Source organism: Hemiscyllium ocellatum, chromosome 16 (genome assembly GCF_020745735.1).
Source record: "Hemiscyllium ocellatum isolate sHemOce1 chromosome 16, sHemOce1.pat.X.cur, whole genome shotgun sequence".
NCBI classification, from domain to species: Eukaryota; Metazoa; Chordata; class Chondrichthyes; order Orectolobiformes; family Hemiscylliidae; genus Hemiscyllium; species Hemiscyllium ocellatum.
The window spans coordinates 77,481,925-77,508,432 of NC_083416.1; the positions used below are offsets into that span (position 1 = coordinate 77,481,925).

General features: G+C 45.2%; 1 long non-coding RNA gene across 3 annotated transcripts in view; it reads right to left on the reverse strand.

Moving 5' to 3' along the window:
- Positions 1 to 592: 592 nt before the first annotated feature.
- Positions 593 to 26,508, reverse strand: part of LOC132823495 (uncharacterized) — a 162,251-nt gene continuing 136,335 nt past the window's right edge. Inside the window, exon 4 of one of the 3 annotated variants that reach the window (XR_009645556.1) lies at positions 593 to 2,414. This is a non-coding gene — a long non-coding RNA (uncharacterized LOC132823495). Of the gene's footprint in view, positions 2,415 to 20,997; positions 22,932 to 23,802; positions 24,025 to 26,508 lie in introns of those variants that run through there. The other 2 variants (XR_009645554.1, XR_009645555.1) reach the window with 2 other exon arrangements.

Below are 26,508 nucleotides of genomic sequence, written 5' to 3' on the forward strand. Positions count from 1 at the left end.
CCACACTCAAAGGGACACTCCTTGTGCCTCCCTACAAAAGCTGATGAAACAAAGTCTGATTCATTACTGCAGCTTTTGAGAAGAATCCGTTTAATGTGGAAAGAGGCCATTCAGCCCATCGAGCCTGCACTAACCCTCCGAAGAGCATCCAAACCAGATTTTTACCTTGTACCAATAATGCCACACTCCCCATGGCTAATCCACCTAGACTACACATCCACGGACAATTTAGCACAGCCAGTCCTTTTAAACTGCACATCTTGTGGGAGGAAACCAGAGCATCTGGAGGGAACCCACGCAGACACGGGGAGAATGTGCAAACTCCACACAGACAGGGTGGAATCGAACCGGGTCCCTGGCGCTGTGAGGCAGCAGTTCTACCCTAGTGCAGTGCTCTTTAAGGATCAAATAGAAATGTCCCTAGCTCTGAGCCAGGACACGTGGGTTCAAGTCCCATCCACTCCAGGGATGTGTAAAAATTTGAACAATCTGATTAGAAATATCAAGAGAATTGAATTGAATTGAATTTATTGTCACGTGTACCGAGACACAGTGAAAAGCTTTGTCTTGTGATCAATACAGGCAGATCACAGAGTTAAGTAGCATAGATAGGTAAATAGTAGGTAACAGCAGCAAAACCAAAAACACAGGTACAGGAGAATGTTAAGAGTTTGTGAGTCCATTCAGTATCTAACAACAAGAGGGTAGAACCTGTTATGAAACCGGCTGGTGCATGTGTTCAGGCTTCTGTACCTTCTCCCAGTTGGTAGAGGTTGTAGAAAAGCATTGCCAGGGTGGGATGGATCTTTGAGAATGCTGGTGGCCTTTCCTTGACAGCGGGCCTGGTAGATGGATTCTGTAAATGGGAGGTTGGCCTTTGTGATTGTCCAGGCCAAGTTCACCACTCTCTGTAACCGTCTCCGATCTTGAATTATACACCTTTGGGGCACATGAGACTTTAACCCAGGCCTAGGGATTTAGGGCCACTGCAGTACAGGAGCTGGATATGATTTGGGTTAAAAGTCTCACGTGCCCCAAAGGTGTATAATAATGTGTCTGAAAAGATTGATTAGAAATAATGTGAGCTGGCTCATTGTTTAATGGGTGATTTGGTGCTGTCATTAAAAATAAAGCTGGGTATTTATGTTTGATTCCATTTTGATTTAAGCCATCCCTCTTCGCAACCCTTCCCTCAATTTGGGGGAGTGTTGAACTGTCCTTGATATGCAGAGAGATTGGGGAAATTAGGATTCTTTCCCTTAGAGTGAAAATGTAATCATGGAACTCAAAACAACGCTGGGTTTTGTTAAGGCAAGGAGAGTTAAAAAAAAACCATTTCCTCTATCAAGTGTGAGGTCATGTATTTAAAATAATCAACAAAATGGTTAGAGGGAAACTTTGTGCAGACTAAAGGTTGTTAAGTTTGGGGAATGGCCGAGCTGAAAGTCTAATGGAGTCAGATCCCACGCTTTCACAAGGCAGCAATACGTGTCCTAAAATAGAACTAATTTGCACGGTCATTCGGATTAAACTGTGGTGTTGGATTAATTGAGCATCTCTTGTACTGTGCTTGTTAATCACTTGTTTTGTTGGTCATTTGGAGCTGGGCGGGGTACTCTTTAGATGGAGGTGGGACAGTGGGCACTGAGATGAATTATTTCTGCCAACAACTCCGCGTTGATTCCACTCTCTCCTCCTATTCCTCCCATTTCTTGGTGTTGTTACGGTTAACAAAACATAGTTGCAGGGATGAGGAGAGAGAGAGCTGAGGAGTGATTGTGAGACAGCACAGGCCTGATAGACAGAACGGCCTGATTTTGTGTTGTACTATTCTATAAGAATGCAACACAGACATTTCTCTTCAAAGTGAGTCTGCAACATTAAAAAGTGGAAGATCTGATATGCTTTATGTTCGTCAGTCACAGAGGAGATGTAATTCCAGTTAATTGTATTATTTGAGCAGAGCGCTTGGGGAACCTCAATCTCCAGTCACAAAGATGGTCCAAAACCGACAGAGTAAACAGCGCCCGGAAGTCATTTGTCAGGAGAAACATAATCGCTCATCTGAGGGGGTGGCTTCAAAAATGAACCAAAACAAAGCAAGTGCAGGAGAAAGACTGATAAGAATTGTTTCTGTTTGAAGCAGTGCCCTCTTATCTTTACAGTTGGCAAAGGCTGGAAGAAAATATCTCCAAAAAAATCATATCACCCCTGATTAGATTAAAAATGTTGCTCATTTACGTTTGCGGCACTCTCCACTTGCAAATCAGACTCTCAAGAAGTTTCCTTTCATTTAAAAGCATGCAGTAAGTGAGGTCAGATCCTTGGGTAGCCTCAGGAAAATGGAACCAATGGAATTTTGACAAATAGTACCATTTGCTTCAAAGACAGAAGTTCAGCAGGTCTGGCAGCACCTGTGGAGAGAAACAGAGTTAATGTTTAAGGTCCAGTAACCCTTCTTCAGAACTGTTCGACATTTTTCCAGAAATATATGATTTCCAGCATCCACAGTTCTTTGGTTTTCTTTCCCCATAGAATTTTAATTTGTCGATTGCTCATCCAGTAATAATGGAGTTGTCACCACCATCTCTCACTGACGGCTGAGAGTGCTTTCAACACTGAAAGTGTTCAGTCGAACTTAATCTGCTCCAAAATAATGGAGGGTTTTGATGTTTAGGATGTAGGATCTTTTTCCCCCAGTAACAAGAGAGTCAGCAACTCCAGGGCGGAGATCACATGCAGTTGCACCAATTGAGGGTTGATGTTTTTTTAATTTTGCATAATGAAGTGTCATGAGCTGGAACATGCTGTCCAACAGGGCAGTAAAAACATAGCAGCATTTGACCCATATCCCTCTAAACCCTTCCTATTCAAATACCCATCCAGATGCCTTTTAAATATTGTAATTGTACCAGTCTCCACCACTTCCTCTGGCAGCTCATTCCACACATGCACCACCCTCTGTGTGAAAAAGTTGCCCCTTAGGTCCCTTTTAAATCTTTCCCCTCTCACCCTAAACCTACGCCTTTTAGTTCTGGACTCCCCCACCCCAGGGAAAAGACCTTGTCTGTTTACCCTATTCATGCCCTTCTTGATTTTATAAACCTCTGTAAGATCAACCCTCAGACTCCAGCACTACAGGAAAAATACCCCAGTCTATTCAGCCTCTCCCTATAACTCAAACCCTCCAACCCTGGCAACATCCTTGTAAATCTTTTCTGAACCCTTTCAAGTTTCACAACATCTAATAAGAAGGAGACCAGAATTGAACGCAGGATTCCAAAAGTGGCCAAACCAATGTCCTGTACAGCTGTAACATGACTTCCCAACTTCTCTACTCATTGGACATGTGGATGGTGAAGAGACAGTACAGACATGATGGACCGAATGGCCTCTATCTGTGTTATATCATTCTCAATCAGGAATGAGCAGTAAATGCTGGACCTGTCAGCAATCCCACATCCTCGAACTGAAACTATCTAAAAGAAAACACAGTTAAAATGCCGAGCAGCCATAATCTAATTGAATGTTGGGATCAGCCTGTTCCAATTCTTTTTTTAAGACTAGATTCCCTAGTCCACACCGACCCTCTGAAGAAGAGTAACACTCCCCCTAACACTATGGGCAATTGAGCATGGCCAATTCACCTAACCTGCACATCTTTGGATTGGGGGAGGAAAGCACAGCACCTGGAGGAAGCCCACATAGACACAGGGAGAATGTGCAAACTCAACACAGACAGTCACCCGAGGCTGGAATTGAACCCGGTCCCATGAGGCAGCAGTGCTAACCACTGTGCCATCATGCCACCCCTTCTTTCTTTCCTGTCATCCACAGCTATGGAAATAATCCCAAACTTTGTGAATTCACCAGGGAGTGACCTCATTAGGACCCTTAACATGTTGGTCCCTTTATTTCTTCCTGTCTTCAGTAACTAGCATGAGTGTGAAGGATTGCTATGTTTCTCTTCCTTTGCTCTGTTCGGTGTCTATGTTTGAGACCCTTTTGTTCACAGGGAATACTTTTCTCACCATTCTGCCCCATTCTGACCAATACCTGACCTCAGAAAAGGACAGTCCTCTGTGGAAATTCCTGTGGCATGTCTCACAGCTTTTCCAACCTAAAGTTTACGAATTCCGCGTGTGGTTTCATCACGCAAACATGTAATATGCCTGGACTGTATTATTGTATCTGCACTTCATGTCTCTCTCTTAAAATACCAGACAATTACAATTTAAGTATTCGGCTGTGGTTCAGGGTGGAACAGTCTCACCAATGATTCAGCAGTTTATGCTCAAAAACCCACTTTGAAAACAGGAGGACATAATCTCGGCTGATATTCCCAGTGTTCTTGCTTGCTGCAGGTGCTACCTTTCACATATTCACAGAATCCCTACAGAGTGAAAGCAGGCCACTCGATCCATCAAGTCGACACCAACCCTCTGGAGAGCATCCTACCCTGAGCCACCCTATCCCTGTAATCCTGCATTTCCCATGATTAATCCATCCAGCTTGCATATCCCTGGACACTATGGGTAATTTAGCATGGCCAATCCACCAATCAATGTTTCGGAGATGATATCTTATCCCATACTGACTTATATTGCCAGACATGGGAAGGGTGAAGACATCCTAGAGTCAGGTCCTGTCAAAGGCCTTCTAATTCAACCTGATTCCATGAAAATCTGGGTCTGTTTCTGGATTGCACACTGAAGGCACTAGATTGGGACATGAGCTCACAGCATCCTGACACCAAGATGGGAAATCTCAGCTACCTCTGGATTTAAGTCAGGTGCCTGGTACAAGCTTAAACAATGATCTGAAAGGTCCGGAAAGGTGTCTGAGATGGTCCAGGTGAACTTAAGGTCGGGGTGTAATGTATTGGTGAAGTTGATGAAATATTTAACCTTCTTATCGGAGCACGAGGTGGCGCCGATACAGCCATCGATGCAGTGGAGGAAAAGGTGGGGAATGGTGCCGATGTAACTCCAGAAGATGGACTGTTCCATGTACCCGTCAAAGAGACAGGCGTAGCTGGGGCCCATGCGGGTGCCCATGGCTACCCCCTTTGGTCTGGAGGAAGTGGGAGGATTCAAAAGAGGAATTATTGAGGATGAGGACAAGTTCAGCCAAACGAACGAGAGTGTCAGTGGGAGACTGACACCGGGAGAGGAAGAAAAGGCGGGCTTAGAGACCTTCGTCATAATGGATGGAGGTGTAGATAAATGTGAGAATTATGCACTGGTTGGAAAGCAGGGGAAGGCAGATTATTTTCTCAATAGCAATAGATTGGGAAAGGGTGAGATGTAATGAGACCTGAGTGTCCCTGTACACCAATTGCTGAGAGTAAGCATTGCAGGTGTAGCAGGTGCTGAAGAAGGTAAATGATACGTTGGCCTTTATAACGAGGGGACTTGAGTGCAGAAGCAGGGGTGTCTTGCTGCAAGTGTACAGGGGTCTTGGTGAGATCACAGCTGGAATATTGTGTGCAGGTTTAGTCTCCTTTTCTGAGGAATGACGTCCTGGTGATGGAGGGAGTTCAGCAAAGGTTTATCTTTAACTGATTCCTGAGATGACCGGATTGATGTGTAAGGAGAGATTGAATTGGTTAGGACTCTATTCACTGGAGTTTGGAAGACTGAGGGAGGGACATTCCCATAGCAACCAAAAAGATTGGAACTGTATTTCCCAATACCCAGGAGCAGGTGGAATAGCCAAGCAATCTCTGAAGTAAAGTGATGGAAATATGCAAATGAAAAAGAAGAAACAAAACTGTTAAATAAAGTTTTCATTTCACTTTTTATATTGTGTGCATGCTTTCTACAAAACTCCACAGTCAGCATGTGCAATCGGAATTTATGATCGAGTGGTTAAAGTCAACGGGTAATCTCAAGGCTTTAGTATCAACTAATAACAGGTTTGAATTGATTTATTGTTGTTACATGTACCTAGGGTACAGTGAAAAGTTTTGTTTTGTGGGCAGTGCAGGCAGATCATAGCATACAAACTGGATTAGGATAATAGAACAGAGCAAGGAATACAATGATACTACTGCAGAGAAGGTGCACAGAGAGCCAGATCAACATTAAACTTAAAATTGGAGATGGTGAAAGCAGGAGAGATTCCTGGTCAGCCTCTCCCCTAATTATTCAGAGTTCCTGATCAACATGCAGCTAATTAGATGTCTTGAATGATCTGTATATACACCACTCCCACTGCAATATAACAGCTAGACCACACTTGGCAGGCACCTGGGTTTCCTTTGATGAAAATAAATTTGCACATTTGGCATTTGAAATTACCTAAATGTCTTCAAGTTTCATATTTCCACTTTACCCACATCAAGTCCTGAATGTCACGGAGACATATCTGGAATGCTCAGGATCAAACACTGCGCAAAACTCCTCAGGATCCAGGTGTCCAGGTGAAGCTCATTCTGAGGCAGTGATCAGTCTGTAATCAGTCACCATCAAACACATATTCTGGCACGGTTAACACTGCGTCTCACTCAGACTGCATCCTCCTCCCGCTGATCTCTGTGTGTGTCTGTTATACCAATCTTTGGGTTTTGTAGGGTACTTGTAACATTCCTTGCTCCGATCAGACTCAGCACCCTCCCCACAACTCTTTCTCCAGTACTTCAATGACATCATTGGTGCTGCTTCCCTCTCCCGTCCGGAACTGGAAACGTTTATCAATTTCGCTTCCAATTTCCATCTCGCTCTCACCTTCATCAGGTCTCCAACTCGTCCTTTCCCTTCCTCGACGTCTCTGTATCCATTTCTGGGGATAAAGCTTGCCACCAATTTCCCATTCTCCATCCCTCTGTCTGCCAATCTGTCCCTCTGTCTCTCTGAGCCTCAGCTCAGTCACTCCTTCCCCCACCCCCACTGCCATCTGCAGCGTACGTACTGTCTTTACCTAGCTACCTAGCTAGCTACAAAGTAGGGTCATTGGACCTGAAACATAGATGCTGTTCTTCTCTCTCCACAGATGCTGCCAGACCTGCTGAGTTTCTCCAGCAATTTCTGTTTTGGGTTCAGTTTTATGCTCAGGTTACTGGACAATGAAGAAACAATGAACAGCAAGAGTCCCCTGGGGTGCCCAGTGTCAGGATGGCATCTAGGACAGTAATGGGCAGCTCAAAGCCAGAGTGGAATTGGAGGTACAGTCTCTGCCATAGCCCTCAGGAAAGAGAGAGGAGGGGATTTTAGTGATAGGGAGGGTGTCTCGGCGGTGGCAAGGGAGCTGGAGTAGTATTGGACAGATTTCCTGCTAAAGAATAGAGATTGTAGTGGGATAGGGGTCGATGGATTGTGGATGGAGAGATGGGGTGGAATAGATGGGGAGCAGCAGCTCTCTGTAATATTGATGTATACACCACAGTTTCTATTTACATGCACAAGTAATACAGCATAGAAATAGACCCTTCAGTCTAACTCTTCCATGCTGACCAGATATCCTACATTAATCTGGTCCCATTTGCCAGCACTTGGCCCATATCCCTCCAAACCCTTCCTATTCATATACCCATACAGATGCCTTTTAAATGTTGCAATTGTACCAACCTCCACCACTTCCTCTGGCAGCTCATTCCAAATACACATACCACCCTCTGCATGAAAAAGTTGACCCTTTGGTCCCTTTCAAATCTTTCCCCTCTCATCTTAAACCTATGCCCTCTAGTTCTGGGCTCCGCCACCCCAGGGAAAAGACCTTGTCGATTTACCCCATTGATGCCCTTCATGATTTTATAAACCTCTATGAGGTCACCCCTCAGCCTCTGATGCTCCAGAGAAAACACCCTATTCAGCCTCTTCCTATAGCTCAAACCCTCCAATCATGGCAACATCCTTATAAATCTTTTCTGAATTCTTTCAAGTTTCACAACAGCTTTCTGATAGGAGGTGGCAAGCTTTCTGATAGGAGGAAGACCAGAATTGCACACAATATTCCAAAAGAGGCCTAACCAATGTCCTGTACAGCTGTAACATGATCTCCTAACTGCCATACTGATGCTCTGACTAATGAAGGAAAGCATGCTATCCTATCTACCTGAGACTCCTCTTTCAAGGAATCTTCTTAAGAATCTTTCCTTGCTGGTTAGCATTGAGGTCTTCAGTCAACTAACTTGTAAATCAATTGCTTTCAATTCAATCGCAATGTGCAGACATCATTCCCAGGCACAGTATTTATTGCCTGTCTCATGTGCCCTTGAGGAGGCAGTAAACTGCCTTTTCATACTGGATCAGTCTGCACAATACCGTCCGGGTTTGGTACAACTGAGGGCATTTAAGAGTCAGCCAGATTGCCATCAGCCTGGAGTCACAGGTAGGCCAGGCCAGGTATCATCTGACGTTCTGTCATAGTCATAGAGTCATAGTCATAGAGATGTACAGCACGGAAACAGACCCTTCAATCCAACCTGTCCATGCCGACCAAATATCCCAACCCAATCTAGTCCCACCTGCCAGCACCCGGCCCATATCGCTCCAAAACCTTCCTATTCATATACCCATCCAAATGCCTCTTAAATGTTGCAATTGTACCAGTCTCCACCGCTTCCTCTGGCAGCTCAGTCCATACACGTACCACCATCTGCATGAAAAAGTTGCCCCTTAGGTCTCTTTTATCTCTGTCCCCTCTCACCCTAAACCTAAGCCCTCTAGTTCTATACTCCCTAACCCCAGGAAAAAGACTTTGCCTATTTATCCTATCCACGCCCCTCATGATTTTGTAAACCTCTATAAGGTCACCCCCTCAGTCTCTGACGCTCCAGGGAAAACAGCCCCAGCCTGTTCAGCCTCTCCCTGTAGCTCAGATCCTCCAACCCTGGCAACATCCTTGTCAATCTTTTCTGAACCCTTTCAAGTTTCACAACATCTTTCTGATAGGAAGGAGACAACAGGACTTGTTAACTCTGCTTTCCCTCTGCACACAGACTGGCAGACCTGTTGAGCTCCTCTAGCATTCTCTGTGGTTGTAGCTGATTAACCCAGTCGGATGTGTTTGATTACACATGGTTCATTCCACAGCATGTCCAGAGCAATCTGTTTCCTTCCCTCATGACACTGACAGAATGAGGAAGCATGGGTGAAGTCATCTGTTGTTGCAATGAGCTAGAAGCAGCTGTGTGGACCTTCCGGTGAGGCTGTCCCAGCCAACCAGCCTGGGTTTGGCTTCATGCCCTTTATCTTTGATCACATGACTTCCTGGCTCCGTTTGCAACAGGGTGATGTCACCCGTGTCCTATCAGGGTGGATATTTTTACGACTGGGTCGAGTCAAATGGGCAGCGGAATGACAACACTTAACATGGAGCAAGCTGCAATCTAACTGCCCTTACCCATATGACCCTCAAACTGAACAATCTCTACTCAACTTTCACAACAACAATGCACAGAAAGAGGCCACTCAGCCCTTTTTAACCACTGCCCAGACCAGGTAAGGACAGCAGATTTCCCTCCCCAAACGGCATTGGTGAGCCAGAGGGTTTTTTATGAAGATCAATGACAGTTGTAATGGTCATCATTACTGTATTCCAGACTTATTAATTAAATTTAAACTCCACCTGGATAAATGTATGTCCCCAGAACATTTGAATAGGCATCTGGTTTGTTGCTTCAATTGCATGATTTATTCCTGGATGGCAGGTCTGACATCCAGGGAGTGACTGGATTAGCGAGGATTACAGGGATCTAGGAGACTAAGGACACCTCCTAGGAATCTGTAAAAGTCTGACATGACAAGGGACGGGAAAAATTTCTGGCTGTAAGAGCTGCTCCTTTTTTTGAGGTATTTTTGGTGTTGGAGGTGATTTCCTCGAATTCCAGGAGCAGCAATTACTGTTTTATACGCTGTTGGATTGTCTTGGAACTTTGGGGAAAAAAAAGGTCAAAACAACAGCAGTTTTAAAAGGGAGAGGAGCAGACAAAGGAAGCACATGGTGAGGACAGTGCAGGAGAGAGAGAGAGAACCTGCACAGTTGCTACCTTTGTTGTTTGAATTCGTGTATCGCTGGACATCGGAGTGCGTCTGGGAAAATTAACAAACAGTGAAATTCACAACTAATCTTGGAGGAACTGTTGGTCGAAGTTCACAGCACAGAATCAGATAAGTTAATCGTTGTTTTAAGTCTGTCCAAGAGAAAGGCTGTATTAGTGAGTACAGTGGGTTCTTTCTTGATTATATGTTTTTGGAAATAAGTTTCTTGATTAAACTTAAAATATAAGCCATAGCTATTAATGTAACCTGGGGCAGTGTTTATAGAGGAATAAGACGGTGTTATTTTCTGGGTCTGTAGATTGTGAAGGAGCAAAAATGGCCTTTGCAGTAATATGTACTTCTTGTCAGATGTGGGAGTTTAAAAAGAGTTTAAGGGTTACTGCGGATTATATCTGCCATAAATGCTGCTGGATGAGAATCTTATCAGATTGAGTGGATCGGTTGGAGAGACAAATAGAAGCGATGAGGAATTTGCAACAGCAACAGTATGTGATGGATGGCAGTTATAGGAAGGGGGGAAAATCTCAGATACAGTCACATAGATGGGTTAACTCCAGAAAGGGTAAGAGAGGTAGGCAGCTAGAGCAGACGTCTTTTGTGGACATACCCATTTCAAACAGGTATGCTGCTTTGGAAAATGTATGGGGTGATGAATTCTCAGGGGAATGTAACACGAACAGCCATGTTTCTGGTATTGAGACTGGCTCTAATGCAACGAGGAGAAAGTGAGGACTGCAGATGCTGGAGATCAGAGCTGAAAATGTGTTGCTGGAAAAACGCAGCAGGCCAGGCAGCATCCAAGGAGCAGGAGAAGGATCTCCTGCTCCTTGGATGCTGCCTGACCTGCTGCGATTTTCCAGCAACACATTTTCAGCTCTAATGCAACGAGGGGTAAGTCGGCTTCCAAGAGATCAATTGTGTTAGGGGATTCTGTAGTCCGAAGTACAGACAGACGTTTCTGAGGCCAGCGGTGAAAAAGCAGAATGGTGTGTTGTTTCCCTGGTGCCAGGGTCAAGGATGTCTCAGAGAGGGTGCAGAATGTTCTCATGGGGGAGAGGGGCCAGCATGAGGTCATTGTCCACATTGAAACCAAGGATATAGGAAGGGAAAAGGTTGAGATTCTGAAGGGAGATTACAGAGAGTTAGGCAGAAATTTTAAAAAGGAGGTCCTCAAGAGAAGTAATATCTGAGTTACTCCCAGTGCTATGAGCTAGTGAGGGCAGGAATAGGAGGATAGAGCAGATGAATGCATGGCTGAGGAGCTGGTGAATGGAAGAAGGAATCACATTTTTGGATCATTGGAATCTCTTCTGGGGTAGAAGTGACCTGTACAAGAAGGATGGATTGCATCTAAATTGGAAGGGGACTAATAAACTGGCAGGGAAATTTGCTAGAGCTGCTCGGGAGGATTTAAACTAGTAAAGTGGGGGGTGGGACCCAGGGAGATAGTGAGGAAAGAAATCGATCTGAAATGGGAACAGTTGAGAACAGAAGTGAGTCAAACAGCCAGGGCAGGCAGGGACAAGGTAGGACTAATAAATTAAACTGCATTTATTTCAATGCAAGGGGCCTAACAGGGAAGGCAGATGAACTCAGGGCATGGTTAGGAACATGGGACTGGGATATCATAGCAATTACGGAAACATGGCTCAGGGATGGGCAGGACTGGCAGCTGAATGTTCCAGGATACAAATGCTACGGGAAGGATAGAAAGGGAGGTAAGAGAGGAGGGGGAGTGGCATTTTTGATAAGGGATAGCATTACAGCTGTGCTGAGGGAGGATATTCCCAGAAATACATCCAGGGAAGTTATTTGGGTGGAACTGAGAAATAACAAAGGGAGGATCACCTTATTGGGATTGTACTATAGACCCCCCCCCCCCCAATAGTCAGAGGGAAATTGAGAAACAAACTTTTAAGGAGATCTCAGCAATCTGTAAGAATAATAGGGTAGTTATGGTCGGGGATTTTAATTTTTCCAAACATCGACTGGGACTGCCACAGTGTTAAAGGTTTAGATGGAGAGGAATTTCTTAAGTGTGTACAAGACAATTTTCTGATTCAGTATGTGGATGTACCTACGAGAGAAGGTGCAAAACTTGACCTACTCTTGGGAAATAAGGCAGGGCAGGTGACTGAGGTGTCAGTGGGGGAGCACTTTGGGGCCAGCGACCATAATTCTATTCGTTTTAAAATAGTAATGGAAAAGGATAGACCAGATCTAAAAGATGAAGTTCTAAATTGGAGAAAGGCCAATTTTGACGGTATAAGGCAAGAACTTTCAAAAGCTGATTGAGGCAGATGTTCGCAGGTAAAGGGACGGCTGGAAAATGGGAAGCCTTCAGAAATGAGATAACACGAATCCAGAGAAAGTATATTCCTGTCAGGGTGAAAGGGAAGGCTGGTAGGTATAGGGAATGCTAGATGACTAGAGAAATTGAGGGTTTGGTTAAGAAAAAGAACGAAGCATATGTCAGGCACAGACAGGATAGTTCGATTGAATCCTTAGAAGAGTATAAAGAAAGTAGTATACTTAAGAGGGAAATCAGGAGGGCAAAAAGGGGACATGAGATAGCTTTGGCAAATTGAATTAAGGAGAATTCAAAGGGGTTTTACAAATATATTAAGGACAAAAGGGTAACTAGGGAGAGAATAGGGCCCCTCAAAGATCAGCAAGGCGGCCTTTGTGTGGAACCACAGAAAATGGAGGAGATGCTAAATGAATATTTTGCATCAGTATTTACTGTGGTAAAAGACATGGAAGATATAGACTGTAGGGAAATAGATGGTGACATCTTGCAAAATGTCCAGATTACAGAGGAGGAAGTGCTGGATGTCTTGAAACGGTTGAAGGTGCATAAATCCCCAGGACCTGATCAGGTGTACCCGAGAACTCTGTGGGAAACTAGAGAAGTGATTGCTGGGGCCTTTGCTGAGATATTTGTATCATCGATAGTCACAGGTGAGGTGCTGGAAGACTGGAGGTTGGCAAACGTGGTGCCACTGTTTAAGAAGGGTGGTAAGGACAAGCCAGGGAACTATAGACTGGTGAGCCTGACCTCAGTGGTGGGAAAGTTGTTGGAGGGAATCCTGAGGGACAGGATGTACATGTATTTGGAATGGTAAGGACAGTTTCGGGATAGTCAACATGGCTTTGTGCGTAGGAAATCATGTCTCACAAATTTGATTGAGTTTTTTTGAAGAAGTAAGTAAGAGGATTGATGAGGGCAGACCAGTAGATGTGATCTATATGGACTTCAGTAAGGCGTTCGACAAGGTTCCCCATGGGAGACTGGTTGGCAAGGTTAGATCTCATGGAAAACAGGGAGAACTAGCCATTTGGATATAGAAGACAGAGGGTGGTGGTGGAGGGTTGTTTTTCAGACTGGAGGCCTGTGACCAGTGGAGTGCCACAAGGATCGGTGCTGGGCCCTCTATCTTTTATCAATTACATAAATGATTTGGATGCGAGCATAAGAGGTACAGTTAGTAAGTTTGCAGATGACACCAAAATTGGAGGTGTTGTGGGCAGCAAAGAGGGTTACCTTGGATTACAACAGGATCTTGACCAGTTGGGCCAATGGGTTGATAAGTGGCAGATAAATACGAGGTGCTGCATTTTCGGAAAGCAAATCAGAGCAGGACATATACACTTAATGGTAAGGTTATAGGGAGTGTTGCTGAACAAAGAGACCTTGGAGTGCAGGTTCATAGCTCCTTGAAAGTGAAGTCGCAGGTAGATAGGATAGTGAAGAAGGCGTTTGTTATGCTTTCCTTTATTGGTCAGAGTATTGATTACAGGAGTTGGGAGGTCATGTTGCGGCTGTACAGGTCGTTGGTTAGGCCACTGTTGGAATATTGCGTGCAATTCTGGTCTCCTTCCTACCAGAAAGATGTTGTGAAACTTGAAAGGGTTGAGAAAAGATTGACAAGGATGTTGCCAGGGTTGGAGGATCTGAGCTACAGGGAGAGGCTGAACAGGCTGGGGCTGTTTTCCCTGGAGCGTCAGAGACTGAGGGGTGACCTTATAGAGGTTTACAAAATCATGAGGGGCATGGATAGGATAAATAGGCAAAGTCTTTTTCCTGGGGTTAGGGAGTATAGAACTAGAGGGCTTGGGTTTAGGGTGAGAGGGGACAGAGATAAAAGAGACCTAAGGGGCAACTTTTTCATGCAGAGGGTGGTCGTGTATGGAATGAGCTGCCAGAGGATGTGGTGGAGGTTGGTACAATTGCAACATTTAAGAGGCTTTTGGATGGGTATATGAATAGGAAGGGTTTGGAGGGATATGGGCCGGGTGCTGGCAGGTGGGACTAGATTGGGTTGGGATATTTGGTCGGCATGGACAGGTTGGACCAAAGGGTCTGTTGCCATGCTGTACATCTCTATGACTCTATGACTCTCTGACTAGATAGGGGTAAAGGCGGGAATGATATCTCTGATATCCGGCGAGTCCAGAACCAGGCATCACTTCGACCCCTAAAAATAGTCTAAGGGGGTCGGCTATTTTTGACAAAGATGAGGAGAAATTTTTTCACCCAGAGAATGATGAGGCTGTGAAATTCTCTGTGACAGGAAACTGTCAAGGCCAAAACGTTGAAGAAGTACGGAGGTATAGTTGTTCAGAGTAGAAGGATCAAAGGATGTGAGGAGAAAGGGGGGGATGTCATGGCATGATCAGCCGTGACCATGTGAATGGTGCAAGGACATGAAGGGCTGAATGGCCTACCCCTGCTCTTCATTTTACTCTTTCTACGACATTTGCACAACAGCACCATTTCCCTAAAACATCTGTTTTAACAGGAAAGGGTTATCTCTTGAATAAGCCTGAACTGTAGCTACCTGACGAAGGAACAGCACTCTGAAAGCTAGTGCTTCCAAAACCTGTTGGACTATAACCTGGTGTCGTGTGATTTTTAAATGTATTTAATTTGTTAGCCAGTGAAAGGATCAGGGTTTCTTTTATTTTTCCTTTTGATTCTTTTTGCTTATTTTTCATTTGACCTCCAAATCCTTACCTGGGGCTTCCACCTTTGTGCCTGAAGACAAAACTCCCTCAACCCTCTGTACACCTGACATTCGCATCTCTACACAGGCTGGCGGTGGTTCAGACGGGTGTCACTCTTGCCTCTGACTCTCGAAGACATGGATTCAGGGCACACTCTAGAACCTGGAGTCCTGAAATCCCAACTCAGTGTAATACTGAGGGACCTCTGTACTCTCAGACATGGATTCAGGGCACACTCTAGAACCTGGAGTCCTGAAATCCCAACTCAGTGTAATACTGAGGGACCTCGGTACTCTCAGACATGGATTCAGGGCACACTCTAGAACCTGGAGTCCTGAAATCCCAACTCAGTGTAATACTGAGGGACCTCTGTACTCTCAGACATGGATTCAGGACACACTCTAGAAGCTGGAGTCCTGAAATCCCAACTCAGTGTAATACTGAGGGACCTCGGTACTCTCAGACATGGATTCAGGGCACACTCTAGAACCTGGAGTCCTAAAGTCCCAACTCAGTGTAATACTGAGGGACCTCTGTACTCTCAGACATGGATTCAGGGCACACTCTAGAACCTGGAGTCCTGAAATCCCAACTCAGTGTAATACTGAAGGACCTCTGTACTCTCAGACATGGATTCAGGGCACACTCTAGAACCTGGAGTCCTGAAATCCCAACTCAGTGTAATACTGAGGGACCTCTGTACTCTCAGACATGGATTCAGGGCACACTCTAGAACCTGGAGTCCTAAAATCCCAACTCAGTGTAATACTGAGGGACCTCTGTACTCTCAGACATGGATTCAGGGCACACTCTAGAACCTGGAGTCCTGAAATCCCAACTCAGTGTAATACTGAGGGACCTCTGTACTCTCAGACATGGATTCAGGGTATACTCTAGAACCTGGAGTCCTGAAATCCCAACTCAGTGTAATACTGAGGGACCTCTGTACTCCCAGACGTGCCCTCCTTTGTTAAACTGAGACCTATTAAACTATTCACATCAATCTATAGGTTCCCAGGGATACTGCTTTGAAGAAAAACAGAGGAGTTACTCTTGACCCCTGACCTATTATCATCTCCCAATCAATATTCATAAAATTGCCAAAAAAAAAACAGTTAGGAGTATAATTTAAACACCTTCTCGTTCCATCATAAGATAGAAAGTAGGATGCATGCTCTACAATGGTCAACACTATTTCTGAGTCCTCAAATACTGAAGATCTCTCTGCCCAGATGGAGGAGACACAGATAATGTCCAGGTTTGCACGAATAAGACACAAGTAAAATTCATGGCAGACAAATGCCAGGCAACAGACACCTCCAACACGAAAGAATCTAATCATCATCCCTTGACATTCAATGGCATTGCCATCACTGAATCCCTTACTGAGTACAACTGAGGGGATTCTGCAGCCATTTCAGTTTATAGTCAACAACATTGAGGTGGGTCTGGAGTCATGTGTAGGCCAGACTAGGTGGACACAGCAGATTTCCTTCCTTAAAGGGTATTGGTCAACCAGATGGGTTTTTACAGTGGGTTTTTCAGCAGTGGTTATAAGAATATGAGAAGGTAAGAAACAATAAGACCATGTCACCATTTGGCTAGCTTTTGATTTGAAAATGTTTCCTTAGGTTCAAATGGTAGGATTCATACCCAGGCCCCCTCAAAACGTTCACTTGGGCCTTCAGACTGTGAGTCCATGACATTGCCACCCTCTGCAACTGCACCATCACCATAGCCCAGACAGCTCCATAGAGCCAACTTACATCAGTTCAAGCATTAGAAGGTGTGACACAGTATTTTGAGCACAGATATGGGTCATTTGTACCAAATTCTCCATCCCATTGTTTATCGTCCACATGAGGGATGGCTCAGTGGTGAGCACTACTGTCACACAGTGCCAGGGACTCAAGTTCAATTCCAGCCTTGGATGACTGTCTGTGTGGTGTTGGCACATTCTCCCAATGTCTGTGTGGGTTTCCTCCAGGTGCTCCGGTTTCCTCCAAAGATGTGCAGGTTATTTGGTTTGGCCATGCTAAATCATCCATAGTCTCCAGGGGTGTGCAGGTTCGGGTGGATTGGCCATGTTAAATGTGGGATTAGAGGGATAGAATGGGGGACAGGCTCTGGGTAGGATGCTCATCGGAGGGTCAGTGCAGACTCGATGGGCCAAATAGCCTCTCCCTGCACTCTTGAGTTTCCACAAGCCACTTGATCAATGTGCCCTTCTCCCCCGTGTAATTATCTAATCAGACCTATAGCGATTCTGTATAATTTACCTCAACACTTCCCACATTCTGATCACTTATTTCTGAATAAAGGAACTTTTCCTGGATACGGGAGCTCTTCCTGAATTCTCACTGGGATTCATTGGCAGCCATATAATGTTTCATGGTTCTTATCCTGGCCATCCCACGGTTGGAAAATCTCTAATCCCAACCCTCCCCCCCCAACTCTATCGAAACCTTTCATAACTACAAGGATCCTAGCCAGGGCATCCGTCAGTCTCGAGAGAAAATATCCCCGGTCTGTTCAATCATACAATGTTCAGGAAGCTTCGTGAGGCCTGCATATTCTCAGCCCCTGAAGGTCTCAATATCCAGACACCAGCTATCAAGAATGACATCTCTCACATTCCTGACTGCAATACATCTCCTGCCCTGACCTCTGATATTGTGGCAGTTATTCATAATCTCTAAGCTCTTTTAAAATAAACACATAAAACTCGCTTTTCCATCTTGACAGTGTTTCTGTGCCAAATATGGGCAACGTTTAAAATGATAAAGAAAAGGTCTGATGGGATAGATAAGGAGAAAATATCTCCTGTTTCAGTGGAATGAAGAGGGGGGGTGAGGCATGACCTTCAAATTAACATAAGGCCCAATATAAATGTAATCAAGGAAAACATCTGCATAGAAATAACTTTGGACATTCGGATATGTTTTTCTGCTAGATGGCTTTGGGTACTAGAGGTGTAACTAAAACTGACAGATGGTTGTTAATGACATTAATGAGTATAGAGAAAGTCATGGCCAGACATACTGCAGTTGTATACAACTTGAGTTTGGCCACACTTGGAATATTGTGTACAGTTCTGGTTGCCTTACTACCAGGCAGATGTGGAGGCTTTAGACATGGTACAGAAATGGTTTAACAGGACGTTGCCGGGTTTGGAGGGTATTAGCAACGGGGAGAGTTTGGACAAACTTGGTTTGATTTCACTTGAACATCAGGAGCTGAAGGGTGACCTGATAGAAGTTTACAAAACAATGAGAGGCGTGGATAGGATGGCTAGTCAGAGTCTTTCTCCCAGGGCAGAAATGTCAATCACTCGGGGGCATAGGTTAAAGGTGAAAATGGGGGAAAGTTTAAAGGAGATGTGAGAGGCAAGTTATTTTACATAGAGAGTGGTAAGTGCCTGAAATACATTGCCAGTGCAGGTGGTAGAAGCAGATAGCAACATTAAGAGGCATCTTGACAGATACATGAATGGGCAGGGAATAGAGGGATAGTGACTGCGTGGGAACAAACGGTTCATAGCTTAGAAAGCATCATTTGTTGGGATAGTCTTGGTGGGCAGAAGGGCCTGTTCCTGCGCTGTGCTGTTCTTTAAAACACAGGAGGGCATTTGGAATACATGGAGAATGGTGGGACCCTGGAAAGCACTGAGGATCAGAGGGAACTTGTGCATATTCACTGGTCCCTTAAGGTAGCAAGACAGGTAAAAAGAGGTTACATGGACCACATGCCTTCATTAGCCTAAGCACAGCTATAAGAGCAGGGAGGTGATGCTGGAACTGTATAAAATACTAGATAGGGGGTAAAACCAATGACTGCGGATGCTGGAAACCAGAGTCTAGATTAGAGAGGTGCTGAAAAAGCACAGCAGTTCAGGCAGCATCCAAGGAGCGGTAAAATTGACGTTTCGGGCAAAAGGCCTTCATCAGGAATACATGCAGAGAGCCTGAAGGGTGGAGAGATAAGTGAGAGGAGGGTGGGTGTGGGGAGAAAGAAGCATAGAGTACAATAGGTGAGTGGGGGGAGGGGATGAAGGTGATAGGTCGGGGAGGAGGGTGGAGTGGATAGGTGGAAAAGAAGATAAGCAGGTAAGACAAGTCATGGGGACAGTGCTGAGCTGGAAGTTTGGAACTGTGGTGAGGTGGGGGAAGGGGAAATGAGGAAACTGTTGAAGTCCACATTGATGCCCTGGGGTTGAAGTGTTCTGAGGCGGAAGATGAGGCGTTCTTCCTCCAGGCGTCTGGTGGTGAGGGAGCGGCGGTGAAGGAGGCCCAGGACCTCCATGTCCCCGGCAGAGTGGGAGGGGGAGTTGAAATGTTGGGCCACAGAGCGGTGTGGTTGATTGGTGCGGATGTCTAAAACACTAGTTAGGCCACAGCTTAGAGTACTGGGTGTAGCTCTGGAATCCACAGAGTGATGTGACTGCACTGGAGAGGGAGCAGGAGAGATTTCCCAGGCTGTTGCTAGGGCTAGAGAGATTCAGTTATGGAGACCGGACAGACTTGGAATTGTTCTCCTTGAAGTAGCAGAAACTGAAGGGGAATGTGATGGAGATGTATAAAACTGTGAGGAATACAGATGGGGTGGATGGAAAGAAACATGTCCCCGTTGTGGAGAGATCAATGTTCAGGGGCGCAGACCGAAGGTAAGGAGTGAGAAGTTGAAAGGAGATGTGAGGGAAAGCCTTTTCACCCACAAGGCTTTGGGGATCTGGAACTCACTGCCTGGACGGGTGGGAGAGACACAAACCCTCATCACATTGGAGAATTATTCAGAGGCACATTTGCTAAGAAGGTGGACTAAGTAGTGGGGAATGGGAATAGAATAGTTAAGTGGTTGTTTTTGGCTGGCACAAACTTGATGGGTTGAAGAGCCTTTCTTGTGCTTTCAATCTCTATGACTCCATGGCCATGACGATGCTCACCATTTGCTGATTGAAAGGTGGAAGAGATTTGATAGGCTGGATGGCCTCCACCAATTCCACTTTCCTGGTGAGCTATTGGAGGAATTTGACGCAAGATGAAAGCAAGGGAGAGAGATTGGCTAAACCCTACCCAAACTATCCAGCTAACTTCCAGCTGTGTGTACATCATTGGCTCCCCACCCTGGACACACAGTCTCCCGGGAGAATTAAAACAGTCCTAAGACCAGTTTAGAGGAGAAAGAAATCTCCCAGTATTTACCGGTGAAATCACACTCAGCACATTGAGGGAAAATAGTCAACAATACTTTGACTGAAAATGTGTTGCTGGAAAAGCGCAGCAGGTCAGGCAGCATCCAAGGAGCAGGAGAATCGACGTTTCGGGCATAAGCCCTTCTTCAGGAATGTGGAAAGTGTGTCCAGCAGGCTAAGATAAAAGGTAGGGAAGAGGGACTTGGGGGAGGGGCGTTGGAAATGCGATAGGTGGAAGGAGGTCAAGGTGAGGGTGATAGGCCAGAGCGGGGGTGGGGGCGGAGAGGTCAGGAAGAAGATTGCAGGTTAGGAAGGTGGTGCTGAATTCAAGGGATTTGACTGAGACAAGGAACGCATTTTCAGCTCTGATCTCCAGCATCTGCAGTCCTCACTTTCTCCAACAATACTTTGACACCCATTTTGTGTTCCTTTATCCAACTTCCTTTATCGTACGATGCCATGTGCTCCAATTCTGAACAGTCAATACTGAATCTGAGTCTTTGGCCAATGGGAACACCAGGGATATTCTCCTGAATCAAAGTGTGAACCTTTGAAAATGCTAGATAAAACAAACCCATTGGCTTGCATTTACATAGCACCTACGACATAACAAAATGTCCCAAGGTACTTTCACAGGAGCAAAGTTAGATCAAAATTGGCACTAATTCACACAGGATGATCTTAGGAGAGAGGAGCAAGGGTAGGTTTGAAGGAATGTTTACAAGTGTTGGAAAAATTCAGCCCATGGAATCAGAGACCACAAAACGAGGATCATGGTGAAGTTGACAAATGGTTTATTCAATAAAGTGATATCACGGAAGAGAAATTGACCAGGCTGACACAGAACTGATTCCCTGTACAGATGGCCAGGATTCTCTTCCCGGAGTGAAAGATGCAGGCAGGCTTTATAGGGGCACAGCACAGAGGTGATCATTGTAAAGCAGTTGCAGTACAATGGGGAAAATTGTGAAGCGATTAAAACAAGAATAAACTGAATGAAAATTAATCAAAATGTCCGGCAGCAACAATTCATTTGTAATTGACACAGGAGATTCCAGCCATCTCCGCGAGTGGGTTAGAATGTCTTCTAGAGGATTCTTCATTGTATTTCCCGTCCGTGCGAGTATGTGCAAATGTCCCTTCTCCTGGCACCCAGGTCTGTCCATTGTGTTCCTCCTGCGAGCGAAATCTTCCAGGGTCTCTCGGTCTGCCTCTTTGTTTATGTGGTATTGGTTTCAACGGGAAGTGAGCCTGCCCTTAGGGTATTGGGATCGTAATGCTAATCAGGCAGGGAGCTTTACTGTGCAGGCTGTTTGGGAAGTGTACTCTCTGGTCTGGGAGTAGCTTGGCCATGTCTGGTTTCTTTGTTAGCCTGCTTGGCCAAGACTGGGGCATTGTGGATGTGTTCTGTGTGCTTTGGCAGACTTGATCTGTGTTCCACAAACCTGACTCTGTGTTTCTTATGTGGTCATGCTGTAGGTGGGCAGGGTAGCAGATCTTTCTCCCATAACAAGGAAGAGAGAGAGAGAGAGGCAGAGAGTGTTCAGACAGGCAGCTCCAGTGTTCAGAGTTCAGGACCAATATGATTGGAATGTGGAGTTAAGGAAGTGAAGGATGAAGCAAAGGCCAGAGTTGGAAAACTGCAGAACTTTTGGATGGTTGTGAGACTGGAGATGAGGTTACAGAGGTTACAGAGATAAGGAGGGGCATGAAGTCTTGAGGAACCTGGGCATTAGAGTGAGAACTATCGAGATAAAGAACTGTGGAAGTGTTCCGTGCCTTCAGTCAGTCAGTGTAATCTCCGAGTCAAGTTAATGTTGTGGGTGGAATGCTTGAGTCATTCCAATCTGTCTCTTTCTGCCAACTCTGAGCTGATTTCTTGTGTATTTGCAGCATTTCCTGTTCATAAACTGTTTGGAATATAGAGAATCTGTACAGTCTGAGTGGAAGCCCATGGCGGGTAATTATATTTGCAGGAAATCGATGTTTTATAATTATTGGTACGCTACGTAATTGCAGCTACAAAAAGCATGAAAATTTACAGTAAGGAAGGAGGCCATTCAGCCCAGCATGCCTGTGATGCCTCTTTGAAAGATCAGCTTAAATCCTTATTATTCATCCATAACAGCGTCGGGGTTAGGAAAAATGCTTTTAGTTTAGTAACCCAGAGACGCAAGTCATGTCCTGGGGGCCCAGGTTCAAATCCCACCAGAACAGAGGACAGATATTGAACTAAACAAAAATCTGGAGTTAAAAGTCTAATGATGACTATGAAACGATTGTCATGAAAACCCAAGTGGTTCCCTAATATCCTTTGGGGAAGGAATCCTACTGTCCTTCCCTGGTCTGACATTTATTCATTCACAGGATGAGGGCATCAGTGGCACAGCAGCATTTATTACCCATCCCTAATTACCCAGAGGGCAGTTAAGAGTCACCCATGTTGCTGTGGGTCTGGAGTCACATGTAGGTCAGACCAGGTAAGGATGGCAGATTGCCTTCCCTAAAGGCCATTACTGAATCAATTGGGTATTTTCCCAACAATCAGCAATGGATTCAAAGTCTTCATTAGACTCTTAAATCCAGATTATTTATTATTGAATTCAAATTCCATCATCAGCCTTGGCAGGATTTAAATCTGCACCCCCAGAACATTACCTGTGTCTCTGGATTAACTGTCCAATGATAGGTCCAGACCCCCAGTGTTGTGGTTGACTCTTCACTGCCATCTGAAATGGACAAGCAAATCACTCAATTGTATCGACTGTTAGAAAGTGTCAGAACAGAAATGAAACTGGACTTACTTACCGACATTGAAAAAGGCACAGGAAATGTGAGCTACAAACTCCGCCCTGCCAACCCTGCAAAACCCTCCTGACCAACATCTAGGGGCTAGTGCCAAAATTGGAAGAGCTGTCTCTCACACACTAGCCCAGCACCAGCCTGACATAGTCATACTCACAGAATCAACCATTCCTGGCTATGTCCTGTCCCACTGGCAGGACAGACCCTGTGGAGCTGGGGTATAGTCAGGAGGGAGTTGCCCTGGAAGTCCTCAACGTTGTCTGTGAGCTCCATGAAGTCTCATGGCTTCAGGTTAAACACTGGCAAGGAAACCTCCTGCTGGTTACCACGTACCACCCTCCCTCGGCCGATGAATCTGTGCTCCTCCATGTTGAACAACACTTGGAGGAAGCACTGAGGGTGGCAAGGGCACAGAATCTACTCTGAGTGGGGGATTTCAATGCCCACCATCAACAGTGGCTTGGCAGCAGCACTAATGATCAAGCAGGTCAGGTCCTAAGGGGCATTGTTGTTAAACTGAGTCTGCAGCAGGTGGTGAGGGAGCCAACAAGAGGGAAAAACATACTTGGCCTCACCCTTACCAATCTGCTGGCTGCAACTAACCATGACAGAGTGACCACCTCACAGCCTTTGTGAAGACCTTCAAATTGACAATACCCTGCATCGTGTTGTGTGGCACTATCACTGTGTCAAATGGGATAGACTTCAAACAGATCTAGCGACGCAAGTCAGGCCATATGTGGAGTGTTTTGGGTCATCAACAGCAGTAGAATTGCAGTCGATCGCAATCTACAACCTCATGGCCTGGCATATCCTCCACTCAACCATTACCATCAAGCCAGGGGGTCATCTTACTTCACTGTCACTGGGCCAAAATCCTGGAATTCCCTCCCTAAGGGCATTGTGGGTCTACCTACAGCACATGGACGACAGGGGTAGAAATTAGCTCACCACCACCTTCTCCAGGGCATGTAAAGATGGACAATAAATGTTGGCCTGGCCAGAAACACCCACATCCTATGAGTAAATAAAAAAAAGACAATTAGGAGTGCAGCAGGGTGGGAGTTATTATTTACAATCAACAAGAAACACTTGCCAAACTGGTGATGTTCAGATATCTGACTGTTTACACTGAGTGAGAAGGAGCTAAACTGACATGTTAATAATATGATTCTCCTGGGAAACACTCAGTCATGTGAGAAATCTGTTTTGCAATTTGAAGATGTTTAGACTAAACTTATCACAGGGAGTCAAGGACTCTGTTTTCAACAGGAAGTTCACAGCTGGTTTTTATCGTGCACCTTATTTTCTGTATTACGCTAAAGGTTTTGAACCTATGATTTTAAATTCCAGGACTGTATGGTTTTCCCTGTCAGAAACAATGAGATTTTTGAATGTCACTGAGAAATGAGACTTACTCCTAACTTTCCACCTTCTATTCTTCAGGGCATTGGCAAGAATGCAAAGGAAAGAATATGTTATACTGCAACGGCCAAATGGCTGCCAATGGACTCTGATGGGTAGTGACATTGTCTTGTAATAAACACCAGCTGTATGGTGACTGACAATTAACTGCCAAGGTTTGTTTAAATTTAAACCAGGCAGATCGATTCAATTTAAGACACTTCCTTGACTGCAGGACTCTGATAGACAGCATAGCCTAAAGCCACCCTCAGGAACATGGTAATCCCCTACTGCTGCCCAACAACCCTCCAGAACTTGATATTCACCAGCTCCGACTATCCCATTCCAGTCTGTACACTTTCAGATGGGGCTTTGCTGATGGATGCTCCTGTTGCTTTGACAGATGAGAATTCAGCAAAAGAAAACAAAAAAACAACTGCCTCCACCTCATTTCCTGATAGTGCAACCCATACTTTAACGACTCGCTGTAACCATCCCTGGCTACCATATTGGCATTGGGCATCGTCCAGCAGTTATATAGACCGCAAGAACCCAAATCTCCTTGAGCCAACTCTGTCATTCAACAGGTCAAATTGTAACCTCAAGCCCACTTTCCATGTTCCATCTATCTGATTTACTTTCCCCCCCCCATCCCACCTTACCCAAGACACCCTCCAACCCTATCCCCACCCCTACTCCACCATCTTCAGCATAAATACCCCCTTTTCCCAGCTGCTTTCAGTTCTGACAAAGTATCACTGGACTTGAGTCTATTTTTCTCTCTACAGATATTGCCGGACCTGTTGAATTTCTCTCATTCTCTGTATGTGTTTCAGATTTCCGGATTCCACAGTTCTTTGTTTTACTTTCCAGAACAATAGCTGTAGGTTTTGAATTATTTAAAATGCATTTACAGAATGTAGATGTCACTGTCCGGGCCAGCATTTATTGCCTGTCCCTAATTGCCTAGAGTTTAGAGTCAATCACATAGGGCTGGAGTCATATGTAGGCCAGGCCAGGTCAGGGTGACAGATTTCTTTCCGTGAATGGTATTAGATGTGTCTTTTCAACAATCAGCAACAGTCTCATGGTTATCATCAGATTCTTAATTCTATTTTTCTAAATGAATTTAATTTTTTATTTTTAATGAATTTAAGTTGCAGTCGTTTCGTCCCCTGTCTAGGTGATATCCTCAGTGCTTGGGAGCCTCCTGTGAAGCGCTTCTGTGATCTTTCCTCCGGCATTGAATCTGCCGCTTCCAGTTGTCAGTTCCAGCTGTCCGCTGCATTGGTCGGTATATTGGGTCCAGGTCGATGTGCTTATTAATTGAATCTGTGGATGAGTGCCATGCCTCTAGGAATTCCCTGGCTGTTCTCTGCTTGCTTGTCCTATAATAGTAGTGTTGTCCCAGTCGAATTCATGTTGCTTGTCATCTGCATGTTTGGGCTACTAAGGATAGCTGGTCGTGTCGTTTCGTGGCTAGTCGGTGTTCATGGATGCGGATCGTTAGCTGTCTTCCTGTTTGTCCTATGTAGTGTTTTGTGCAGTCCTTGCATGGGATTTTGTACACCACATTGGTTTTGCTCATGCTGGGTATCGGGTCCTTCGTTCTGGTGAGTTGTTGTCTGAGAGTGGTTGTTGGTTTGTGTGCTGTTATGAGTCCTAGTGGTCGCAGTAGTCTGGCTGTCAGTTCGGAAATGCTCTTGATGTATGGTAGTGTGGCTAGTCCTTGGGTTGCGGCATGTCCTCGTTCCGTTGTCTTTCCCTTAGGCATCTGTTGATGAAATTCGCCAAAAACGGATACCCGCGCAATTTCATCAACAGATGCCTGAGGGAAAGACAACGGAACAAGGACATGCCGCAACTCAAAGGACTAGCCACACTACCATACATCAAGAGCATTTCCGAACTGACAGCCAGACTACTGCGACCACTAGGACTCATAACAGCACACAAACCAACAACCACTCTCAGTCAACAACTCACCAGAACGAAGGACCCGATACCCAGCATGAGCAAAACCAATGTGGTGTACAAAATCCCATGCAAGGACTGCACAAAACACTACATAAGACAAACAGGAAGACAGCTAACGAT